The sequence below is a fragment of the Halichoerus grypus genome, chromosome 1 (genome assembly GCF_964656455.1).
Source record: "Halichoerus grypus chromosome 1, mHalGry1.hap1.1, whole genome shotgun sequence".
In the NCBI taxonomy this organism is placed as follows: Eukaryota; Metazoa; Chordata; class Mammalia; order Carnivora; family Phocidae; genus Halichoerus; species Halichoerus grypus.
In genome coordinates, this window is record NC_135712.1 from 207454917 (window position 1) to 207479120 (window position 24204).

Genomic DNA, 24204 nt, shown 5'->3' on the forward strand with positions numbered 1-24204 from the left:
TTTTTTTAAGATTTTATTTATTTATTTGAGAGAGAGAGAGAGCAGAGGGAGAGGGCAAGCCGACTGACTCCACGCTGAGCTTGAAGCCTGTCACGGGGCTGGGGCCCACAACTCTGAGATCATGATATGAACCGAAATCAAGAGTCTGATGCTTAACCAACTGAGCCACCTAGGCACCCCCCTCCTTTACATTCTTAAAAAAATTATTGAGGGGCGCCTGGGTGGCTCAGTTGGTTAAGCGACTGCCTTCGGCTCAGGTCATGATCCTGGAGTCCCGGGATCGAGTCCCGCATCGGGCTCCCTGCTCAGCGGGGGGTCTGCTTCTCCCTCTGACCCTCTTCCCTCTCGTGCTCTCTGTCTCTCATTCTCTCTCTCTCAAATAAATAAATAAAATCTTTAAAAAAAAAAAAATTATTGAGAACCCCAAAGCATATCTACTTATGTGGGCTATATTTACTGATATTTTACCATTTAGGAATTAAAACTGAGAATTTTTTAAACTACATATTAGTTTTTAAATCATAGTCAATAATAAACCTACTAATAGTAAAATAAAATAAAATAAGCCTAATAGTAACAATATTTTTAATGAAAAATAACCACATTTTCAAGAAAAAAAAATCCATGAAAAGAGAGGCTTTGTTTTACATTTTTGTGTCTCGTTCATGTCAGCTTACAGAAGACAGCTAGATTCTCACATCTGCTTCTGCATTCAGCTTGCTGCAATATCCCATACCTTCTGGAAACTCGACCACACACATGGGAGAGAATGAAAGTATTAAAGGCACAGGACAGGGGTGCCTGGTGGCTCAGTCGTTGAGCGTCTGCCTTCGGCTCAGGTCGTGGTCCCAGGGTCCTGGGATCGAGCCCCGCATCGGGCTCCCTGCTCGGCAGGAAGCCTGCTTCTCCCTCTCCCACTCCCCCTGCTTGTGTTCCCTCTCGCTGTGTCTCTCTCTGTCAAATAAATAAAATCTTTAAAAAAATTAAAAAAAATAAAGGCACAGGACACCTTAATAGTATGATAAAAATAGTCAGCCTTACGGACTTCCTGGAATGATCTCAACAGCCCCCAGGGGCCTGGACCCCTTTGAGAACTGCTGTTCTCAGAACCTCACCTGTCCCAGAGTGAGCAATTACCCACCACTGACATTATTACCCCAGCACCAAAGCAGAAAGTTTGACAGGTCTTGCTCCAGACCCCAACCCTTGAGCTTACCTTGGGCAAAGAAGGCTGAGAGACTCCAAATGGCAAGGCGGCAGAGCTCCTTCTATAATCATGACATCTAAGAAGTGACCAGTCCAGCAAAAAGCTAAATAGAGGGGCGCCTGGGTGGCTCAGTCGTTAGGCGTCTGCCTTCAGCTCGGGTCATGATCCCAGGGTCCTGGGATCGAGCCCCGCATCGGGCTTCCTGCCCGGCGGAGGGCCTGCTTCTCCCCCTCCCTCTGCTTCTTCCCCTGCCATATTCTCTCTCTCTCTCTCTCTCTCTCTCTGTATCTCTGTGTCTCGAATGAATAAATAAAAAAACCTTAAAAAAAAAAAAAAAAAAGCTAAATAGAGGGTTTTGACTTCCTACCCAGGCAGTTCAGCCAATCACAACCCCCGCAGACTTCTAGACCAGCTGCCTGACCAAGGCAGGGCTGCCCTCTGGCAGAGGTCCACCTCCCATGGTGCTGAAGCTATTCAGGAGCACGTGGGCCCATCTGGAGCCAGGGAAGCCACAGCCATCTGTCCACGAGGGAACAAGGCCCACTGTCAGAGCCCCCTACAACCTCTAGACCCAAAGGCCAAACCTGTGGCTGAGTGCCAGGAAGCTGGACCCCAGGCCTCCACCACCCACACCTTTAGACTGGAGCAGGTGTAAACTGCCCAGAAGACTCAGAGTGAGGGAAATCAGGAGAGGAAGAGGCAGGGGGTGGCTTGGCTTAAGCCCTGGTCTCACATTCCTTCCTCACATCCCTGGCCTTAGCCACAACATCTGGAAGGCTGAGGAAGGGGCAAGGAAATGGAGACTCTGGACGCCAGGCCTGCCATGCGAATGCCCTGGGCAGCTCCCCTCCTGAGAGAAATAGTCTGAGAAACCCAGGCTTATTACAGATGTGTCCTCAGGGCTTCAGGGAACTGCTTCCCTGTAATCCACGGCCTCCAGTTGCTATCTCTCTGAGCCTCAATGTTCTGTCTGTGAAATGGGGACATACCACTGTGTCAGGAGGAAAAACATTTCCTCTACCCTCTTAGATTCAGTGACTGGGGCCTGTGAATTAAACTAATGAACGACAGATTAATAAGGGGAAAAAGGCACACAATTTTTACTAATGTCCACATGCATAGAAAAGCAGTGAACTTCAAAGAAGTGATTAGACCCAGGGGTTTATATACCATTTGAACAAAGAAAAGGGGGTTTGGGCTTCCAGGGATGATAAATTGTGGGGAAATGACTAGGAAATGTCTGGTGGAAACGAATGGAAGATAAGGGTTATTTTCATAAGGTTTGTTGATGATACAGACTCATCTTGGTGCCTCTCCATCTTCAGTGATGAGTCACTCTTCTCTTCCTGATATAGGAGAAAACGGGACACCTTCAAAAAGGGAAATTTATGTCACCTTCTTAAAAGGAAATGTATGCCCTGTTTTTAGGTAGAAAAGGGGAGGGCAGGGGCGCCTGGGTGGCTCAGTCGTTAAGCATCTGCCTTCGGCTCAGGTCATGATCCCAGGGTCCTGGGATCGAGCCCCGCATCGGGCTCCCTGCTCGGCAGGAAGCCTTCTTCTCCCTCTCCCGCTCCCCCTGCTTGTGTTACCTCTCTGGCTGTGTCTCTCTCTGTCAAATAAATAAAATCTTTAAAAAAAAGAAAAAAGAAATGGGGAGGACAGAGACCTCTTCTGCATCTCACTTGCCTTCAGCTCAAAATAATCCTTTTGCTAAAGTGGCATGTTTGGGGGTGGCACATCTGACCCCCTTCAGCTGCCATCAAAGGACTGGCAGGGTGTGGATGGGTGACAGTGTTTGGCTCGAAGACTTGCAGGAAAGCCAGATCCATGTGTGGGCACCAACCAGAGCACCCCAATACGGGAAGTACTGGTTCCTCAGGAACTCTGCGCAGCATTGAGGTGAAGGCCTGATTTTAGGGAAGCAACCAGAAGGAGGAGGACACGGACAAGACACTCAGCCAGGAGGCTGCGCATTTGAAAAGCCTCACCAACACAGCGAACCAGGTATCTTACAGAGACCGGAGCTTAGAGTGATAAAACATATAAGTAATAAAAAGCAAAAGGAAAACAGACGGCTTAAAAAAAATTAAGGAAATAGTAGCAATATTGCTCTCCTAGGACCGATGTAACAAGTTACCAGACTGAATGGCTTAAAACAACAGAAATTTATTGTCTTACAACTCAGGAGGCAAGAAGTCCTGAAATCAAGGTACTGGCAGAGTTGGCTCCCAGATGAAGCCTCTGAAGGAGAATCTGTCCACAGCTTTCGTCTAGCTTCTGGTGGTTGCTGGCAATCCTTCGGCGTTCCTTGGCTCGTGGCTGTGTCACCACAATCTCTGCCTCTGTCTTCACCTGGCCTTGTCCCTGTGTCTCTGTGTGTCCTCTTCTGTCTCTTATGAGGACACTTCCACTGAATTTATCACTCCCCCCCCATCCAGTATCATCTCATCTCTGTCCTTACCTTAATTACATCTGCAAAGATCCTATTTCCAAATAAGGTCCCTGTGGTTTAATAAGAAATACATTTGGGGACTCCTGGGTGGCTCAGTTGGTTAAACGTCTGCCTTTGGCTCAGGTCATGATTCCAGGGTCCTGGAATCAAGTCCCACATCAGGTTCCTTCCTTGGCGGGGAGCCTGCCTCTCCCTCTGCCTGCCACTCCCCCTGCTTGTGCTCTTTCTCTCTGTCTCTCTCTGACAAACAAATAAATAAATAAAATCTTAAAAAAAGACGTAAATAAATGTATTTGGTCTTTGTCCCAAGTTCCTCGTACAGAGCTCCTAAAACCCTTGGAATTTCCTAAGTCATAGGAGTGTCTTCTATCATTCATAAGGGCCCCTCCCTTTTTTTAAAGATTTTATTTTTAAGTCACCTCTACACCCAACGTGGCACTCAAACTCACAATCCCGAGACCAAGAATCACATGCTCCACTGACTGAGCCAGCCAGGCGCCCCCATAAGGAGCCCCTTTAGATCACACCTGAGGTTATGCTAATGAGATGACTTAGAGTGGGCCCCCTAGGTAGCTTCAGGATGGGGCTGGTCACCAGACAGACCAAGTCATTAAAGGGGGGAGCTTTCAGACCCACCCCCACCTCCGTCGTCTGCTGTGTGTCCTACAGGAGCTGACTTCACCCTGAGCCTGTGTCTCAGGAACACAATTACTGTGATGAGGAGTCACCCATACACTTGCCAATGTTGACCATTGCTGTGGACTGAATGTGTCCCCCCAAAATTCGTATGTTACCATCTCATTCCCAGTGTGGTGGTGTTTGGAGGTGGGGCCTTTGGGAGGTGATTAGGTGATGAGGGTGGAGTCCCCATGAATGGGATTAATGCCCTTATAAAAGAGACCCGGGAGTGCTCTCACCCCTTCCAGAACATGAGGACACATCGAGAAGGCGGGTCTATGAATCAGGAGGGAGGCAAGCGGACCCCGCCAGACACCAAATCTGCTGGTGCCTTAATCTTGGACTTCCAGCCTCCAGAATTGTGAGCAATAACTCTCTGTTATTTATAAGCCACCCGGTCTCCGGGATTCTGTTACAGCAGACTGAATGGACTCAGAGGGCTGAACACCTGCTGAGGGCACAGTGGATATCATTGCGGAGGATGAGGGGACAAGGACTGATGGCCGGAGGAGCGTCTTCAGAGGGGGTGGACACAGAACCACTCTCATTCCACCCCTGCCCTGAATCTGTCATGACAGCCCCATCTGCTAAACGTGACACCCACGTTCCATCTGGCCTCCTGTCCCTGCCTGGAATAGCAGACCGAGCCCCTCTGCAGTCTTCCCAGTGTGCCCACCACCTCGGGCCGGAGAGCTTCCCAGAGCTCCAGGCTCCCCCCAGCCTCCCACACAGTTCTGCCCAGGCCCAGCTCCCCCCCTTCCCACCATCCCCACACCCACCCTGCTCCAGCCCTTAAACAGGAGAAAGGCCTCACCACGTACAACATATCCTCCAAGACTATGTTTCCTCCGTAGAAAATGAGCTGGAGAGGGGCATCTGGGTGGTTCAATCGGTTAAGCATCTGCCTTCGGCTCAGGTCATGATCCCAGAGTCCTGGGATCCAGCCCCACATCTGGCTCCCTGCTCAGAGGGGAGCCTGTTTCTCCCTCTCCTTCTGCCTGCAGTTCCCCTTGCTTGTGCTTTCTCTCTCTGTATAAGTAAAATCTTTAAAATAAATAAGTAAATAAATAAATAAGTAAAAGCACCCAGATGCCTTCTTCTCCAAAAAATGCTTCCTGAGCCCCACATTTCCCTGTAGGATCAAAGACCACATTGTAATAATCAGCCGACTGGACAACCAAATGGGACTCAGAGCCCCCCAGAACCGAGGCCTGGACCTTATTCAAGGTGGTGTCCCCAGCTCCAGCTCCTGGCCCCCAAGGAGGCCCAGGGGAGCATTTGGTGGAGCTAAGTTTGCACCCACAGGACTGGTCAAGGTGCACCAGATAGTCAGCGCCACCTAGAGGCCAGAGAGCGAATGGCTAAGGCGTGATGGGGGTAACTGATCAGGGAACCTGGGGGTGAAGCCAGGAGTAGAGGTACTGGATTGGGAGTGAGGGACATAAGAGTACCCCTACTCCCGGCTCCCGGCTCCAGAGACAGAAGCTGGGCCAGTGGGGGACATCACAGATGTAGATGCCCGGTCGCTCTATGGGAAGACCTTTCTTTTTTTTTTTTTTTTTTTAACATTTTATTTATTTATTTGACAGAAATAGAGACAGCCAGAGCAGGAACACAAGCAGGGGGAGAGGGAGTGGGAGACGCAGGCTTCCCGCCAAGCAGGGAGACTGATGCACGGCTTGATCCCAGGATGCTGGGATCATGACCTGAGCCGAAGGCAGACGCTTAACCACTGCGCCACCCAGGTGTCCCTGGGAAGAACATTCTAACAACTACTCAGAACAGAGCAGAAGGCTCAGAAAAACCAAGCATTCAGGAGCCAGAGAGGCTGGCTGGAGCTGGAGGCCCTGTGGGTCTCCTTGTTTCTGCCTCCACTTTCTCGGGAAGAGCGCAGGGGAGGCGGGGAGGGCGGGAGAGGAGCTCTGGGAGCACAGTGTGAGAAGGGGCTGGCTAAGAGGAAAAGCTGAGGAAGACACCTGCAGATCAGAAAACTAAGGGCCAGAAACGTTCAATCACTTGTCCAAGATCTTGCCCAAAGTCACATAGGGGGGAAAAAGGGTAAACCTTAAAAATGCACCCAGCTGGTTTCCCTCCAGTCCTCCCTGTTACCTCCCATGGGGTGACGCCACGCCCCTCCTGCCTGGAACCTAGCGACCTCTTGCCCTGTCCATCATGCCATGATCCCTTTTCTGGTTCTCTTGTCCTCTCATCCTAAGCCACTCCCAAGTGCTGCCTCCCTGCCACCAGGACCACTGGGCGTGCAAACCACTAAGCAACCAACCAGGAACAACAGTCTCCAGGTCTTTGAACTCCAGGTGGCCAAAAGTCCAAGGTGGCTCAAGCTTTGCACCAATCTCTATCCAGCACCCTTCCCCACCGGCCAGGGACAGCGAGGTCTGGCTGCCTCAGGAACAGAAAACAATCAAAAGTCCCCTGGCAGGGGCACTTGGATGGCTCAATTGGTTAAGCATCTGCCTTCGGCTCAGGTCATGATCCCAGGGTCCTGGAATTGAGCCCCACATCAGGCTCCTTGCTCAGTGGGGAGCCTGCTTCTCCCCTGCCCCTCCCCTACCGCTTGTGCTCTCTTTCGCTCACTCTCTCTCTCAAATAAATAAAACCTTTTAAAAAGTAAATAAATAAAAACTTAAAAAAATAAAGTGTTCAATTCCAGGGTGCCTGGGTGGCTCAGTCAGTTAAGCATCTGCCTTCAGCTCAGATCATGATCCCAGAGTCCTGGGATCGAGCCCCGCCTCGGGCTCCCTGCTCAGTGGGGAGCCTGCTTCTCCCTCTCCCTCTGCCTGCCATTTTCTCTCTCTCCGTCAAATAAATAAATAAAATCTTTTAAAAAAAATGTTCAATTCCATGGCACTTAGTACATTCACAATATTATGCAACCTATCACCTCTGTCTAGTTTTGAAATCAACCCTGTCCCCGTGGGCAATCACTCCCCATCCCCCTCTCTCAGTCTCTGGCAACCACCAATCTACTTTCTATCTCTATGCAACTGCTTATTCTGGGCATTTCACATGGATGGGATCATACAATATGTGACTTTTTAGTCTAGCTTTTTTCACTGAGCATGTCTTCGAGGCACACCCACGTTGTGGCATGTATCAGGACTCCATTCCTTTTTACGGCTGAAGAATATTCCATAGTAGGGATCCACCGCATTTTGTGTATCTGTTCATCTGTTGATGGACATCTGGGATGATTCTACCTTTCAGCTGTTGTGAACCTTGCTGCTGTGTCCAAATATTTATCTGAACACCTATTTTCAATTATTTTGGGTATATACCTGGGAGTGGAATTTCTGGGTCCTAGGATAGCTGTTTGTTTAGCTTTTTGAGGATGGTGAAATTATTTTAAATAATACATTCATTTAATGCAACAAATCCAAAATAGAACTATTTCAACATGTAACCAATATAAATAGTATTACGATCTTTCACATTTTTTTCCTAGTAAGTTTTTAAAACCCAACCTCTGTGTTTTGCTCAGAGCGCATCTCGATTTGGACCAGCCACACTTCAGCAGTGCTCGAGCACCTGTGTAGTCTCACACTCCTGGAATCATTCTTGAGCTCTGTTGTGCCCGGGGGCTCACCCCCTCCACTGCCCGTGAGTGGCCGGTGCAGGATCCCACCTATCTGTGGGCTTGGTGCTGGGCTAAGTCGGTGATGCCTACATAGCTGGGGGGGGGTGGGCAGACTGTCCTCCAATCCCTGTTCTGCTGCATCTAGCCCACACACACGCGTGCGCGCGCACACTCACGTCCTGCTATGAATGTGTCCCCACCCCACCCCGGATTCATATGTTGATGCCCTAACCCCCAAGGTGATAGTATTATGCGGTGGGGCCTTTGGGAGGTGATTAGGTCATGAGGGAGAGCCCTTGTGAACGGGGGAGCCAGGCCCTCATAAAGGAGACCCCAGAGAGCTCCTTCGGCCCTTCTGCCCAGTGAGGACACCGTGAGAAAATGCTATCTATGAACCCGGGAGAGCGCTCTCACCGGATACGGCCGTCACCTGCTGGCTCCTCGATCTTGGACTCCCAGCCTCCCGAACCGTGCGAAATCAGTATCTGTTGTTTAGCAGTCCCTAGGTCTGTGGTGTTTTGTTATAGCAGCTGGAGCTGACGAAGGTACATCCCAACCTGGGACCTCAGCCTTGCAATCAACAAAATAGGAGTAAAATAAGAAGGACGCGAGTGCGTGCGGCCAACCCCGGTGGCACATGATTATGCTATAAAGCAACAGAACGGGGCTGTGCACCCCGGGGAGCAGGCAGGGGCCTTGGGAATCCCACAGGCGTTGCAAAGGCCACTGCAGAAGGCCAGGGAGCCACTGCAGGCCTTCTTCAGCTGCCTGTGGGTTCCCCTGAGTCAGGGGTCATCCACTGGGCTTCTCACCTGGTGCGGAGCCTGGCCAAGGAGACCTCAGGTCAACCGGGAGCCAGCCGTGGCTGTTACGGGATTGCTTCTCGGGGAGATGTTCCCAGCTTCTCAGGGCAGACCCAGCCAGGCCTCGGGGCCACACCAGGCCTCCTTCTGACTCATTCATCCTGGTGAGGACCCCGCAGTGGAGGCGGAGAAAGCAGCCTTTAAATATAGCTCAGCACCATCTGATGCTTCAGGACTGATGGAAGGAAGCCAGTGGCCGCCCCTGACCCAGCCAGCCTCCCTCCACGCTGGGTTCAGACATCCCCGCCTCTCCGCCTTGCCGCCCCTTCCCTCGCGGGCTCAGATGTTTTAGGCTCCCTGTAAACATGAGATATAAAAAGAAGCGTGGGGCGGGCGCCGGGGTGGGGAGCGGCCACTGGCCTGCTAAAGATACACCCCCATACTGCCCCTAGCACTGCAAACACACCCCCCGGAGAGAAGCAGGCATGTGCCTGCATGCAGACACTGTGACAAGCCAGCATTTAGCATCAGGCATAAGGAGGCCAGCCAGTTGGGGGAAAGCCAAGTCTGACTTTAAACAGGCCTCTCTCCTTGGTCAAAGCTGGGCCCCAGAAATTGCAAATTGTGCAAATGCCCCCCCCAGCCGAGATGGGTCAAGCCTGCCCCAGGAACTTACCTCGCATTGAGGACACGGGAACATCCTGATAGGGCTCCAGCCCCGGACTGCCCCTCATATGCAGGGTGGTCCCAGATACAACAGCATCATCCACCTGCCTTCCCAGTCCCACCTCCCCCAGACCCCACTTCCTGGCTGCGCTTCTGCCCCGGGGTGTCCACCTATCCATGCCCCCTGCTTCTCCTCTGCTTCCTCCACCCAGCTAGCCCAGCTCTCTGCTCATGCACCCACCCATCCTGCAGCCCGTGAGCAGCCCACACCCACCCAGAGCATCTTGGCATCCACCTCCTGCCTCAGTCCGCCCACCACCCTGGGCAGCTGACCACTCCCTTCGCCCTCCCACACTTTCTGCCGTTCCTTCTACTATATGTTGAGCACCAGCTATGTGTCAGGCAGAGGTCCAGAAGCCAGGGAAGCACAGTAGTGAGTAAGATGGGATTGCCCAGACCCTCCAGTCAGAGGGAGGAGGCAGAGAGCACATCCAGAGACCTACATCAACAAACCAAAGGAAAAAGCATGGAAATAATGAATTATGACTAGGGTGTATGCTGTGAGGAAGCAGTCCTGAGCACTGTAGAGAGGCCGGCCTTCCTCAGAAGGGGAAGGGACGGTGTCCATGAAGCTGAGAAGGAGCAAATTGGGAGGACCAAGATGCAAAGTGCATCTGCCCTGGGACTATTTGGTCTGTATCCTGAGGGCAGTAGGGAGCACTGAAGACTCAGGAGAGCTGGCATGCTCAGACTTCCATTTGTAAAAGCTCACTGACTTACAGACAGAAAATGGATCGGTGATTACCACGGGCTGGGGGAGGGGAAGGGGAGTTAGTGTTTCATGGAAACAGAGGTTCAGTTTGGGAAGATGAGAATGTTCTGGAGGTGGCTGCATGACAACGTAAATGTATGCAAAGCCACTGAACCTTCACTTAAGAATGGTTAAAATGGTAAATCTTATGTGTCTTGTATGACAACTTTAAAAAGTAAAAATAAATGGTTACAATGGTAAATTTTATGTCTATTTTAGCACACACACACACATACACAAAAAGGTCATTGGCTAAGGGGAAGTTTGCAGACCCCTCTGCAACAACCCACATGTCCATCAATGGATGAATGGATAGACAGACCGTGGTCTATCCATACAATAAAGTATCAGCCAGAAAAGGAGCGAAGTTTTGATTCACGCTATGACATGGATGAATCTCAAAAACATGCTAACTAAAAGAAGCCAGACACAAAAGACCACATATCCATGATTCCACTGATATCAAATGTCCAGCACGGGCAAATTGTCCACAGAGACAGAGAACAGATTGGGGGCTGGGAAAGTGGGGACCGGAGTGGCGGCTAATGGCTACAGAGTTACTTGGGGTGATGGGAACGTTGTGGAGACGGATGGAGGGCGTGGTTGTGGAACAGAGAAGGTGCTAGATGCCAGGCAATTGTACACTTTAAAATGGTTAAGTTAGGGGCGCCTGGGTGGCTCAGTCGTTAAGCGTCTGCCTTCGGCTCAGGTCATGATCCCAGGGTCCTGGAATCGAGCCCCACATCGGGCTCCCTGCTCTGCGGGAAGCCTGCTTCTCCCTCTCCCACTCCCCCTGCTTGTGTTCCCTCTCTCACTGTGTCTCTCTCTGTCAAATAAATAAATCAAATCTTTAAAAAATAATAATAAAAATAAAAAATAAAATCTGGAAGGAAGGGAGGAAGGGAGGGAGGGAGGGAGGGAGGGAGGGAGGAAGGAAAGCTCACTTACTGCACTGGGACCCATCTCTAGACCCAAGGCAATGACAGCTGACAGCACCCAGTGAGGGGGGTGACAGCAGGCAGGGGCAGGGGCAAACTGAGGAAAGGGGAAACCACGGGGACAGCGGGTGGGACACAGTGGCTGGTGAGGTGGGACGTGGCTGTCCGGATGGTCCTGCCCGTCTACCAGCTGGGGGCAGAGCCATTACCGTGGGCCCCAGCTGTGCCCGCCACCAGCCTGCCCATCCCAGTGCTCAATCCCCTCCACTTTGAAGGCCCAGATGTCCCCTGCCCCTGGGGACCGTCCTTATCCTCTCCTTCCCAGTGTGATTATCAGTCCAAATCCCGCTCCAAATCCTGCCCACCTCTTCACTGAGGAAACACCGCGGGAAGCCCTGAGTCCCAGGCAGGTTGCCATTGGGGTCCCAGGCCCTGTAGAGCAGAGGGGTCTGCAAACTTCCCAAAAAGGCCAGGCAGGAAATATTTTCTGTTTCGTGGGCCAGGCCTGTTCCCTGTTGCAATGATTCAATTCTACCACTTGGAATAAAAGCAGCCACGGATGACAGGTGAATGAATGAGAGCAGCCATGGTGTCAATAAAACTTTATCCATGGACACCGAATTCTTTCATTGAGAGATACCTGACATGCAATACTGCACGTGAATTCAAGGTGTACAACATGCTAATTTGATATATTTAAATATGGTAATACGATTGCCGTTGTAGCGATAATTAGCACCTGTATGGCATCACATAATTATCATTTCTTTTTAGTAGCTGGAATAATTAAGACTTCTAGTCTCTTAGTAAGTCTGGTGGTTATAATACAATATTATTGTCTATATTCACTCTACTGTGCATTAACTCTCCGGGACTCATCTTCTACTTCTTGCCAGTTTGTACCCTTAAACAACATCTGTCCTGTCCCTCCAACTCCCTTGGACACCAACACTTGAATTGCATCTAATTTTCACATCGTGGTGCTTTTCCCCCAACCATTTAAAAATGAAAAGGCCATTCTCAACTTGCAGGCTGTGCAGAACTGGGCAGCAGGCTGCATTTAGCAAGGCAAGGCTGCGGATGGTTCCAGCACCCCAGCTCTCACCCCACATCGGCTCCTTCTAATACTGTATCAGGGAGTCTGGAAGGATGATCCAGGTTTTTATTTTTTTTAAAGATTTTATTTATTTATTTGTCAGAGAGAGAGAGAGAGCACAAGCAGGGGGAGCGGCAGGCAGAGGGAGAAGCAGGCTCCCCACTGAGCAAGGAGCCCGATATGGGGCTCGATCCCAGGACCCTGGGATCATAACCTGAGCTGAAGGCAGGCACTTAACCGACAGAGCCACCCAGGTGCCCCGGATCTAGGTTTTTATTAAAAATACGTTCTTGGGGCGCCTGGGTGGCTCAGTTGTTAAGCGTCTGCCTTCGGCTCAGGTCGTGATCCCGGGGTCCTGGGATCGAGCCCCGCATCGGGCTCCCTGCTCAGCAGGAAGCCTGCTTCTCCCTCTCCTGCTCCCCCTGCTTGTGATCTCTCTCTCACTGTGTCTCTCTCTGTCAAATTAACAAATGGAATCTAAAAAAAACCAAAAACGTTCTTATGAGGATCATACAAACCCACGTTGTTATAAGGAAAAGGTCACATCGGCCAGAGTCCCCCCCTCCTCCCCCCGCCCCATGCCTCCTTTTCTCTCCCATCCTGCACCTGTAGCTTCAGGGAGAGGTCCCTATGATCAGTTAAAGAGGAGAAAATTCAGGCAGGGGATACAGATGGTCCTGCCCGGGGTTGCAGGCACCACCTGAAAGCAGGCAGCTGCAGCACCACATCCCTTCCTGGAACATTCTGGAAGGATAGTTGTCGTGAAGGGAAACCCTCCCCACAGGCAGAACTCCCAGCAGGGCACCTGGCTGTTCATTTTAGCTGGAAGGAGAAACGGCCGGATGTGCAATCATATGCTGATTTGTGGGCTGTGGCCAAAGTTTGGCTAGATGGTCAGTGACTTGAAAGGAAAATAATTGGAAAATCGGTGCCGGGGAAGTCTGGGAGGGAGGTGTGTGCATAGACTTCTCTGAATGATTTGTGTTCTGTGTGAATGCACACTGCTCTGGTCTAAATGATCATGTCCCCCACGCCCAGAGTCATACGTTGAAACCCTAACCCCCAAAGTAATGGTACTAGGAGGCGGGGACTTGGGGAGGTGCTGAGATCATTGGAGCCTCCACGAACGGGATTAGTGCACTTATAAGGAGACTCCAGACAGCTCCCTCGTCCCTTCTACCACATGAGGACCCAGCAAAAAAATGTGGCCTATGAACCAGATCTGCCAGCGCCTTGATCTTAGGCTTCCAGCCTCCAGAACGGTGAGAAATACATGTCTGTTGTTCATAAGCCACCCAGCCTATGGCATTTTTGTCATATCAGCCAAAAGGGACTGACACTCACCAAAGGGTGATCTCGGCACAGGAGGATTATTTTAATAACCAGGTGAGTAGGATGACCCATTCCGTGGACACCAACAAGCCTTTTTTTTTTTTTTTTTTTAAGATTTTATTTATTTATTAGAGAGAGAGAGAATGAGAGAGAGCACGAGAGGCGGGAGGGTCAGAGGAAGAAGCAGACTCCCCACTGAGAGCCCGACGCAGGAACAGATCCCGGGACTCCAGGACGATGACCTGAGCCGAAAGCAGTCACCCAACCAACTGAGCCACCCAGGTGCTCCAATCCTCTTTCTACAGGTACCCTTGTCATTATTCCGTGGGCTCATGAACAAAGTGGCCCCCTGACCCCATCTCCCCTCCCACCTGGGTGACCACTGTCAGCCACCTGGTGTATGTTGTGGCTCTGCTCTCCCCACCGTCCTGAGACTTCGGTTTCTGAGCGGCTCCCAGGGGCAGGCACCCAGGAAGCACCCTCCCCACAGCCGGAAGGCCAGCTGTACTTGAGCAGAGAGGGCTGCAGGAAGGGAAGCGTCCTGCGCCCGCAGGAGCAGGGGTGAACGCCGGGCGGGCTCCTTCCCTTCGATCCGGCCTGCCTCCCACCACACACCGCTGTCCTTTTTATTTGAAGCCAGGGCGGAAGCATGAAACACAGCGTGCTGACGTGCCTTTGTTTTTTTAATTGAGATGAAATTCACATAACATAAAACTAACCCTTAACCTTGTTAAAGGGTATGATTCAGCAGCATTTAGTACACTCATGCTATCGCGCAACCGCTAGCCACTATCTAGTTCCAGAATATTTCCATCACCCCCAAAGGAGAACTTGTACCCATTAAGCAGTCCCTCCCCCCCCATGCCCCCTTCCCCAGCCCCTGGCAGCCACGAATCCACTTTCTGTCTCTGTCGATTAGCCTGTTCTGAATATTTCGTGTAAACGAAGTTACAATACGTGGCCTCGTGTGACTGGCTTCTTTCACTGAACACAATGGTTCGAGGTTCATCCACGTCAGAGCACGTGTCCGAGCTTCATTCCTTTTTATGGCCAAATAATATTCCATAGTATGGATGGACCGCATTGTTGATCCATTCATTCGGGTTTTTTTAAGATTTTATTTTTTGGTGGGGCTCCTGGGTGACTCAGTCGGGTAAGCGTCTGCCTTCAGCTCAGGTCATGACCTTGGGGTCCTGGGATCAAGCCCAGCATCGGGCTCTCTGCTCAGTGGAGAGCCTGCTTTTCCCTCTCATGGTCCCCCTGCTTGTGCTCTCTCTCTGTCAAATAAATAAATAAAATCGAAAAGAAAAAGATTTTATTATTTTATTTTATTTAGTTATTTATTGAGAGAGAGAGAAAGAGAGAGCTCGAGCGGGGGGGAGGGTTAGAGGGAGAGGGAGAGAGAGAGAATCTCAAGCAGACTCCACGCTGAGTGCGGAGCCTGACACGGGGCTCAGTCCCACAACCCTGAGATCATGACCTCAGGTGAGATCAAGAGTCGGATGCTGAACCGACGGAGCCACCCAGGCACCCCAGATTTTAAGTCATCTCTACACCCAACGTGGGGCTTGAACTCCCAACCCTGAGATCAAGAGTCGCACGCCCCACCAATCGAGCCAGTCAGGCATGCCTATCCATCTATTCATCGATGGACCCTTGGGTTGTTTCCACCTCTTTTTTTTCCTAAAGATTTTATTTATTTACTTGAGAGAATGAGAGAGAGAGAGAGAGCATGGTGGAGGAGGGTCAGAGGGAGAAGCAGACTACCCGCTGAGGAGGGAGCCCCATGCAGGACTCGATCCCAGGACTCCAGGACCATGACCCGAGGCGAAGGCAGCTGCGCAACCAACACAGGAGTCCCTGAAGACCCCCCAGGTACTCCTAGGGCCCCCAGCTGCCCGGGAGAAACCAGCCGGAAGAGACCATATGAGGGGTCTTTGCTGCAACACACATAGACCTCGCTGCCTGGCCTGGGATGGGGAGCCAAGCATTCCAGTGTGCCCCCTGTGACAGGCTGCCTACCACCACCTTCCTCAATGAGCCACCACTCTCTCTCCAACCCCCGAGAACTCTCTCCTTCTCCCATAACCCTACTGTGTTTCCTCATAGTGTTTATCTTTAGCTGGCTTGCCAGCGCCCCGAGACTGTTCCACAAGCCTGTGCCCCCACCCCAGTAGGAAACAAGGCCTCCAAGGATGGGGACCCCCCACCTGTCCAGTCCAGGGCCAGATGGGAAGTATGTTTGGCTTTGTGGGTCTCTGTTGCTACAAGTGCATTTGGCCGCTGGAGGCCAGAAGCAGCCAGACACCACCTCCCGCCCGTCAGGATGGCTGGGATCCCAAAACCCCAAACAGGTGTTGGTGGGGATGTGAGGAAATCGGAGCCCTTGTGCGCTGTTGGTGGGACTGCCAAACGGTGCAACCACCATGAAAAACAGCATGCTGGTTCCTGCGAACATTAAAAATAGAATTACCATGTGACCCGGCAATGCCGCTTCTGGGTATATACCCCAAAAGAATGGAAAGCAGGGTCTTAAAGAGAGATCTGCCCACCCACGTTCCTAGCAACATTATTCACAAGAGCTAAAACGTGGAAGCAATGCAAGTGTCCATCCACGAACTGATGGGTAAGCAAAACATGGCCCATCCGTATAAGGAATAGTATTCAGCCTGACAAGGGAAGGAGACTTTGACACCTGCTACAAGTGTGGGTGAACCCCGAGATGATGCTGAGTGAAATAAGCCAGACACAGAAAGACAAATACTCTCTGATTCCACTTCATATGAGGTCCCCAGAGGAGCCAAATTCACAGAGGCAGACAGAAGGGTGGTGGGCGCTAGGGGCGGGTGGAGGGGGGATGGGGAGTCAGTGTTTTGTGGGGACAGAGGGTCAGAGTTACAAGAGTTTGGAGGTGGATGGTGGGGATGGCTGCATAGCAATGTGAATGGACTCAAAACCACCGATCTGGACACTTAAAAATGGCTAAGATGGTAAAATTTTTGGTTCTGTGTATTTTAACTCAATTTAAAAAAAAAAAAAAAAAAACAGCCGCAGACGCTACGGACATGAACGGGCAAGACTGTGTCCACACAAGTTATGCCTGCCAAAGCCGTAATTTCATCTGATTTCTACCCTGTGCGGAAGATTCTTTTCCTTTCGTTTTCATCTGTTTAACAATGCAAAAGCCATTCTGAACCCGAGGGTCGCGCAGAGGACGAGAGGAGGCGGCCCACGGGCTGTGGTTCGGAGACGCCCATCCAGTCTGCCTGGTCTCCGGCCCGTTGTGGCTCCGGACTGGTACCCAAGGCCCAGCCGTGCGCGGAGTTGCTCCATGAACGAACGGATGCAGGCATCAGGAGGGCAAGAGCGAGCCGGATTTGCAGCCAGCTGGCCAGCAAGCAGACCCTGGTCCCTTCCCCTCTTTCCCGAGCAAAAGCCAATTCACCTCTCCGGGCCTCGGGTTTTCAGCTGTAAATGGTTTTGTCCAGCACGGTGCAGGGCATGTCTCCACCCCTAGAGCCTCATCTGGTTCCTCTTGCTCTTTCTCTTTTGCCCCCTGGGAAGCCAGGAAGCTCTGTCTTTGAGAGAGAGAGAGAGAGAGAGAAGACAGAAGTCTCCTGCACTGGCTGAGGGCCGGGGCCTCACTCCTTGGCCCCCCCACCCCCAGCCCAAGCCAGCGCTGAGGTCTGCTCTGTACCACACACACACTCTCTCGTCCAGGCCTAAATATATTCCAACCTCAGAGACATTCCACGCCCCACACTCATTTCCGCCTCTCTGCCCCAGCGCGGGGCCAAGAACAGCAATCCAGCTGGGGGGTTGGGGGGCACACAAGGAGAGGAAGAGGAGGAGGGAGAGAGCCAGTGTGACTAGTCTGAGATGTGGCCTCAAGGGCCCTGGTTGGGATGGGGACGCTGGGGAGGCTGAGAATGAGGGGGACCCCCCCCACACCCCACGCAGTGCTTCTCTCCTGGGCTCGGCAGCTCTGTGAGTCACCATCCCGGCATTCGCTGGCAGGGAACCCGGGCTGGGTGGGACGGCGGGCAGCAGGCGGGCGGGTGGGGAGACCTACTTTAGCCTCTGATTTCTCCTGCGTGCCCACAAGCGCCTTGGGTCTCAGAGCACACACCCCAGCACCCACTCAGTAAGTCCAGGGGCCAGGTCGGGGCTCCCCACGCCCTCTGGCTCCCGGGCAGCTGCTGCGGCCACCGCCCACCCCTGGGAACCAGGAAGGAAGGGCTGCCTGTCTCCACCCACCTGGGGCACTGCTCAAGCCACCACCTGGGCAAGTCCGGCCACTGAGGGCTGGGGAGCCAGCACCTCTCCCTCCAGGTAGAGGGGATGTGGCCTAGAAAGGTGGCCCTGCTGACCCCCCTCCCCCAGCATGCCAATCACCTGCATCTCCAGGACTCAAGCCAAGGCCCCAGCCTATACGCTACAGCTATACTTGGGGAAAGAGACACACACACACACACACACACACACACACACACACACACACACACACACAGTGATGCTTTGCAGAGGGCCACATGTGTGGAGAGGCAGGGTAGTGGATGGCGGGGGCTGAGCCTACCCGTCCCCCCGCCCCCCCAACAGTCAGCCACATCTGGGGACAGTTTTGATTGCCAAGACCACAGGAAGAGGCCCTGCTGGTACCTAGTGGGTGGAGGCCAGGGCTGACGCCCGACATCCTCTGATGCACACAGCAGCCCCACCACAGAGAACGATCCAGCCGCAAAAAGTCAAGAAACACCGGCATACGCCTGGGTTCAAATCCAGGCTACGGCACTTTTTAGCTATGAAGACTAGACATAGGAGGAAGCCATCTACCCGAAGGGTGCCTCCGTTTCCTCAACGTGAAATGAGGAGAAAGCCGTAATAAATCAAGCAGTGAGGACTCTGTGAGTGAAGTACTTTAAGTAGTCAGCACTACTTTCTATGATTGTTGTCATGCTTTTTTTTTTTCTTTAAGTAATCTCTATGCCCAACATGGTGCTTGAACTCACGACCCTGACGTCAAGAGTCGTAGGCTGTACTGACTGAGCCAGCCAGGCGCCCCTGTTGCCATTCATTTTTTTTTTTAAGATTTCTTTATTTGAGAAAGAGAGAGAGCATGAGCGGGGGGAGGGGCAGAGGGAGACCAAGAAGCAGACTCCCCGCTGAGCAGGGAGTCCCACATGGGGCTCCATCCCAGGACCCTGAGATCATGACCTGTGCCAAAGGCAGACGCTTAACTGACTGAGCCACACAGGCGCCCCTGCACCCCTGTTGTCATTCCTTTTTTTTTTTTTTAAAGATTTTATTTATTTATTTGACAGATAGATACATAGCGAGAGAGGGAACACAAGCAGGGGGAGTGGGAGAGGGAGAAGCAGGTTTCCTGCCGAGCAGGGAGCCCGATGCGGGGCTCGATCCCAGGACCCTGGGATCATGACCTGAGCCGAAGGCAGACACTCAAGGACTGAGCCACCCAGGCGCCCCTGCACCCCTGTTGTCATTCCTAAGACCTCTGGCTCCAAGCCCCATAGATGCAAATTCAAATCGGACACTTGTCACAGGGCACCTGGCTGGCCTCAGGTGAGTTCAAGCCCTATGTTGCGTGTAGAGCTTACTTAAAAAAAAAAAAAATGACATTTATGAGCTGAAATTGGACAAGTGCTGTTGCTACCGGTCTCAGGAGTCACTAGGAGAAAAGATGAGCTACCGGGCACACAGCCTCAATGCGCGTTGGGGACGCAGGGGTGCTGAGGAAACTCTTGCTGAGCTCGGAAGTGCCTGAGCCTGGAAGGGGCATTAGGGGACACAAGACCATCTGGCTTCTGGGTTCCAAGGATGCCATGGCAACGGGACAGGATGGGCTCAGGTGCAAGAGAGTTGGAGGAGAAGGTTTCAGGGAGGATTCAAGCCGGCCACGAACACCAAGCGGGAAGCATATGGCTCTGTGCATGCGTGAGACCCAGCCAACCTGGAGTGTGGCTGGCAGGCGCGTTCTGAAGAACACTCCCCCCTCCCGCGCCAGATTTCTAGAATGTACAGGCCAGCTGAAAGGAGGGGAGGTCACTGGGAGCAGGGAACAGGCACACAAGGGTAATCCGGGACAATCAGGGGCAGAGAACGCCCAGGAGCTGTGTGTGTTTGTGTATGTGTAACCCACAGGGCCTAGACTGAGCTCATGCTGTTGAGGAGACTGAGCCCGCCCTCCCCGTCTGACCAGAAACCCAGGTCCAAGATGGAGACCAGGCGCTGGGGATGGATCCTGGCTCTGGCCTTCCCAGTGGACCTTACAGTGGACCTGCTGGGAGGCTAGACCCGTCCATGTATGCCCGCGCCCCTCCCACGGGTGTACAGAGAGCCATGAGAAAGAGGGACAGGCTTGAGGAGAAACGAAGGAGGCACGGAGAAATATGATGATGCCCAGGCTGCACGGGAAGACACAGAAGCGGCCACTGACGCACACAGAGTCCCCCAGGGCCCTCCCTTGCAAAGAGAGGCCAGAGATGCAAAGCAAAGCAGCCAGAGGGAAGACCCCGGCAGGAAGGAGAGCTTTGCTGGTCCCAGCCCGTGCCCGTTCTCACAGCCTGTTTCTCGGTTTTCTTCAGAACTGGCTTCACACCCACCCCTCTCAGAAGAGAAAGCCTTGTCCCAAACCACAGGACCGCACTTTGAAAATTCCAGGATCTGTTTATAAGGCAGCGTCTGTGGGGATTTCGAGGGTAGCTGGGGAATACATGGCCAGCCGCCACTCCAACACAGAGCCTGAGACGGAAAGGGTCTCAAGACACCCTCACCCCCACCCCGAGTCTGAGCGCTGCAGCCTGCAGGGACCCAGCGGCGAGTAACCGCAGGCTTGCTTCGCCTTCCCGGTGGCCAGAAGCCAGGAAGGCTCTTTCCGGAAGGGCGGGCCACAGAAGGGAGGGGAGGGAGGGGAAGGGGGCCTCAGGTGGAGGCCGGTGGGCTGTAGGCTGGCCTGGGGCCCAAACCCCAGAGCAGCCCAAACCCCAGCTGCTGGGCCTCCAGCAGGCCCTCCCCACCTGCCCTCTGGGCTGAAAGGCAAAAGCAACGAGCCACTTCCTGTTCCAGACACCATCAAGGGGGCCTGGCAACAACCTTTCCAGTCTACAAGTTTGGTTTTGCTCAGTAAATAATGATTACAAAAAAAAAAAAAAAAACAACTTTGTCCTCATTGAGCTCTTGGGTTGAGTGTGCACATATTGGCCCTTGGGGAGCTTTTCGCCGTCAGATGGGGGAGAAAAGGGGCACCTGGGTGGCTCAGTTGTTAAGCTTCTGCCTTCGGCTCAGGTCATGATTCCAGGGTCCTGGGATCGAGCCCCGTATCGGGCTCCCTGCTCAGCAGGAAGCCTGCTTCTCCCTCTCCCACTCCCCCTGCTTGTGTTCCCTCTCTTGCTGTCTCTCTCTCTGTCAAATAAATAAATAAATAAAAATCTTAAAAAAAAAAAAAGAAGAGGGAGAAAAGATGGTACCAAGTCACCCAGCAAGTGGGTCTGAAAAAGCTGAAGAGGGCATTTGGTGGGCAAACCTCGTGGGCAGTCTGCTGAGGATGGAGAGAGAGAGAGAAAAGGCCGCCCAGTGGTGGCAGGCAGACCACCCCACTGAGTTCTTTCCTCATCTGTGAAGGGAAGATAAGCTGTTGGGTATATACAAACCAAAGTCCACCGGTGTGGACAAGGGCCCCTACCTAACCCCTGCCCCCCCGGCCCCCCAATCCAGGACAGAAAGAAAAACAATGGACTCTGTTTTACTAGACACACATCTGCTCTGCGTCTCAATTCCCTTATCTGTAAAATGGGACCAGGACAATGCCTACTTTAATTCTGACCTAGGCTTGCAGGGAGGGATAAGTGAATACGGGAGAGGAGCCAAGCACAGTACCTGGCTGGTGGGAGGCCGTGTGTAGTCTCTTCTTAAAACAGAGCGTGTTATCTGGTCTGTAACTACCCGAAAGCCTCCAGGGCCGGGTGCTGAGTCTCCAGGGGTGCTCAGAGGCTCATGGAGGCTCACAGAATCTCTTGAGGGTGAGCTTCTCAGGCTAGCTCTGTAAACAGAAGGGACTTTGAATGAATCTTCAAATTAACACAGCAGCTAATTCCCCAACACGGCTTCCCGGGGCTCCAAGGAAGAGCAAAAGTTTTCCAGGACTCCCAGCTCAGGTCGCTCTGGCCCGTCAGGACCACCCTGTGCTCCTCTCAGGCCTTGGGAGAACTTCCCAGACAGGGAAACTGAGGCCCAGACCACCCAGGGAACTGGCTCAGGGGGTGTGACCCCCAGCTAATCTGGCAGGGCAGCAAACATGGATGAATCTTGATTTCACCTGGGTCCCTCAGCCCAGTCAGGCCCACCACCAGAGATCCTGGGATGTCTCGATGCTCAGCGTGGAGGATTCTCCCAGGCTAGCTATGCCCTGTCCCCTGGCTGTCCAACCCTCAGCTCAACAGAAAGCAAAGAACCAGGCTCTATGACTCCATGGAGGAAGGCAAGGTCTGCATTCAGCTCACCGTTTCTGATCACTTTCGAAAACAAGACAGGAGAAAAAGAACTTGCATGACAAGCAGGCAAGCTTGCTTTGCCAATCCCCTCCCCGTCCTCCTCCGCAGTCCAGGCCTCGGAGATGCTCCCCCAAGCTGCAACCCGAGGGAAGGGTTAACAGGAAGCGCCTGGCGTCCTGCAGCTACAGAAGCCCATTGTTCTCCGCCAGTCCCCTCCCCCTCGTCCAGGAAGACCCTCTGGGGAGCCCCTTCAAAAGGGCCTGACCGGTGTCTCCAGGCTGCTGGCCAGCCTGTCGGGAGAGTGAGCACAGGAAAAGGAAGCCCGCCGGGCGCGGGCTGGGGCACAGCTGTCACCGCCACGTCTCAGGGGGTTTCCGAGGAAGGGGGGTGCTCCGCCTTGCCTGCCCCGGGGTGGGGGCGGCCTTCCCTGCAGTCCCCATCTGGGAGCCAGAAAGCTTTGATCTCGAGCCTTTAGGTACAACTTAAGCTCCTGCCTCCCTCCACCCGTTTCCCCCTCCACGCCACCACCCCTCCCCTATCCCTGGTTTAGAAAGTTTCACACCCCACCCCTCCTCCATCTGATTTCAGATCTTCTCTCCTCCAGGTCCTGTCAGCTTTTTCCGATTAGCAGACTCCGGTGGGGGAGGGGGGAAACGTGTGCTTTTGTGGGGCGTCCCGGATTTGAGGGGCGCAGGGAGGAGAGCTGTTAGCAATTCCCTGGGAGACCCTGGGGGCGGGCAGGGTGAGGGCGAGCAGCTGGCCACCAGATGTGGGTGAACAGGCTGAGGAAGAAATTAATTGGTGCCAGTCGGTGGCAGGCGGGGAAAGGCAGGTCCCCAGGGGGCCACGGGAGCCGTCTAGGTGCGGGAAGGAGCTGAGGGGGTGGGGGTCGAGGGGACAGTGAATGTTGAGATTATTTCTTAGCTGAGTCAACAATATGCTGGGGGAGTGGGGGTTGATCCGGGACCGATGGGGCCGGGAGGTTGGAAGGCCACGAGAAAAAAAAACGGCTGGAGGGGGTGCGGATTTCTGCTGAGAGGGGCTGCATTATAAAGAGTCAGGCAAGGAGGTGGGCGTGGGGAGATCTCAAGCTGGACAAGTAGGTGGAGGGCCTTAGGTCTTGGGCTCAGCTCTCCTGGACACAAACCTGGGGAGACGTGAACTCCCCTTAACACAGAGGCGGGGGAAATAAAGCCCTAAGCTGAGCCTCAGGAAACAGAAGTACCCTAGTGAGAGCAACTCTGGACCCAGGTGGGGAAGGTGTGGGCTCCCCCCGAACGTAGGTATGTGGATCTGAGCTCCACTAGACACTAGTGTGGGGGCTCTGGTCCCCCTGGACGCTGGTGTGGGGCTCTGGGCTCCTCTGGACACATGGGGGTTTCAGCAGCCTCCACGACGACGGTGGGGAGCGTGAGCCTCAAACTCTGGCAATCCCCATTTCCCTTCCGCTTTTTCCGCGATTTACCTGATTCCGGGCGGGCCCCCAGCCCCAGACGCCCCCGGCGCGGCCCCTAAGTCCCGCCCCTGCATCCGCGGGGCGTGCTTGGGGGTGAGGGGACACGCGCGGAGGGCCAGGGCGGGTTCCGGAACGGACCGGTTTGGGGGCCAGGGGCGTGGCCCGGGCCACACACTACACTGGGAGTTCTTGGAAGTCACTTGGTGTAGCGCGCAGGGGCGGGACCGGAGAAGAGCGCGAGACGCGGGTAAGCTCGTATGTCCCGCCCCCGTCTGTGATTGACACCCAGGTCGCTCCGCCCCGCGTTGTGGCCAGTTACGGACCCCGACAGCCCTGCCCGGGACTCAAATTTCCTCGCGGAGATCGAGTCCGATCCTCGCCCCGCCTGGCCAAGGCCTGCGTCTCCCCCTCGCCGACGCGCGGACCTCGCCCAGGTTCCTGGAGCCGGGTAAACCGGTCTGGGTGCTGCTTCTGTGGCCCAGCCCTTTCCCAGCTCTGCGGAGGCTTCAGCGGGGCGCCTGTCCTGCCCAGCGGAGAGGGGAGGGGATCTTGGGATGGCGGGCACGACTAGAGCTGTCCCCTACGTGCTCTCCTGCAGGGCGATCCTCTCTGGCCTCAGTTTCCCGATCCGTAAAAAGTGGAGTTCAGAGGACCGATCTCAAA

At 53.4% G+C, this 24204-nt stretch overlaps 1 long non-coding RNA gene across 1 annotated transcript; it reads right to left on the reverse strand.

The window, feature by feature from the left end:
* Positions 1-14452: 14452 nt before the first annotated feature.
* On the reverse strand, positions 14453-22562 carry LOC118547399 (uncharacterized). The gene is made up of 4 exons (XR_013441124.1): positions 22095-22562; positions 21472-21634; positions 15789-17156; positions 14453-14855 (listed from the first exon to the last, which is right to left on the reverse strand). It is a non-coding gene; the product is annotated as an uncharacterized LOC118547399 (long non-coding RNA).
* Between the last annotated feature and the right edge of the window lie 1642 nt (positions 22563-24204).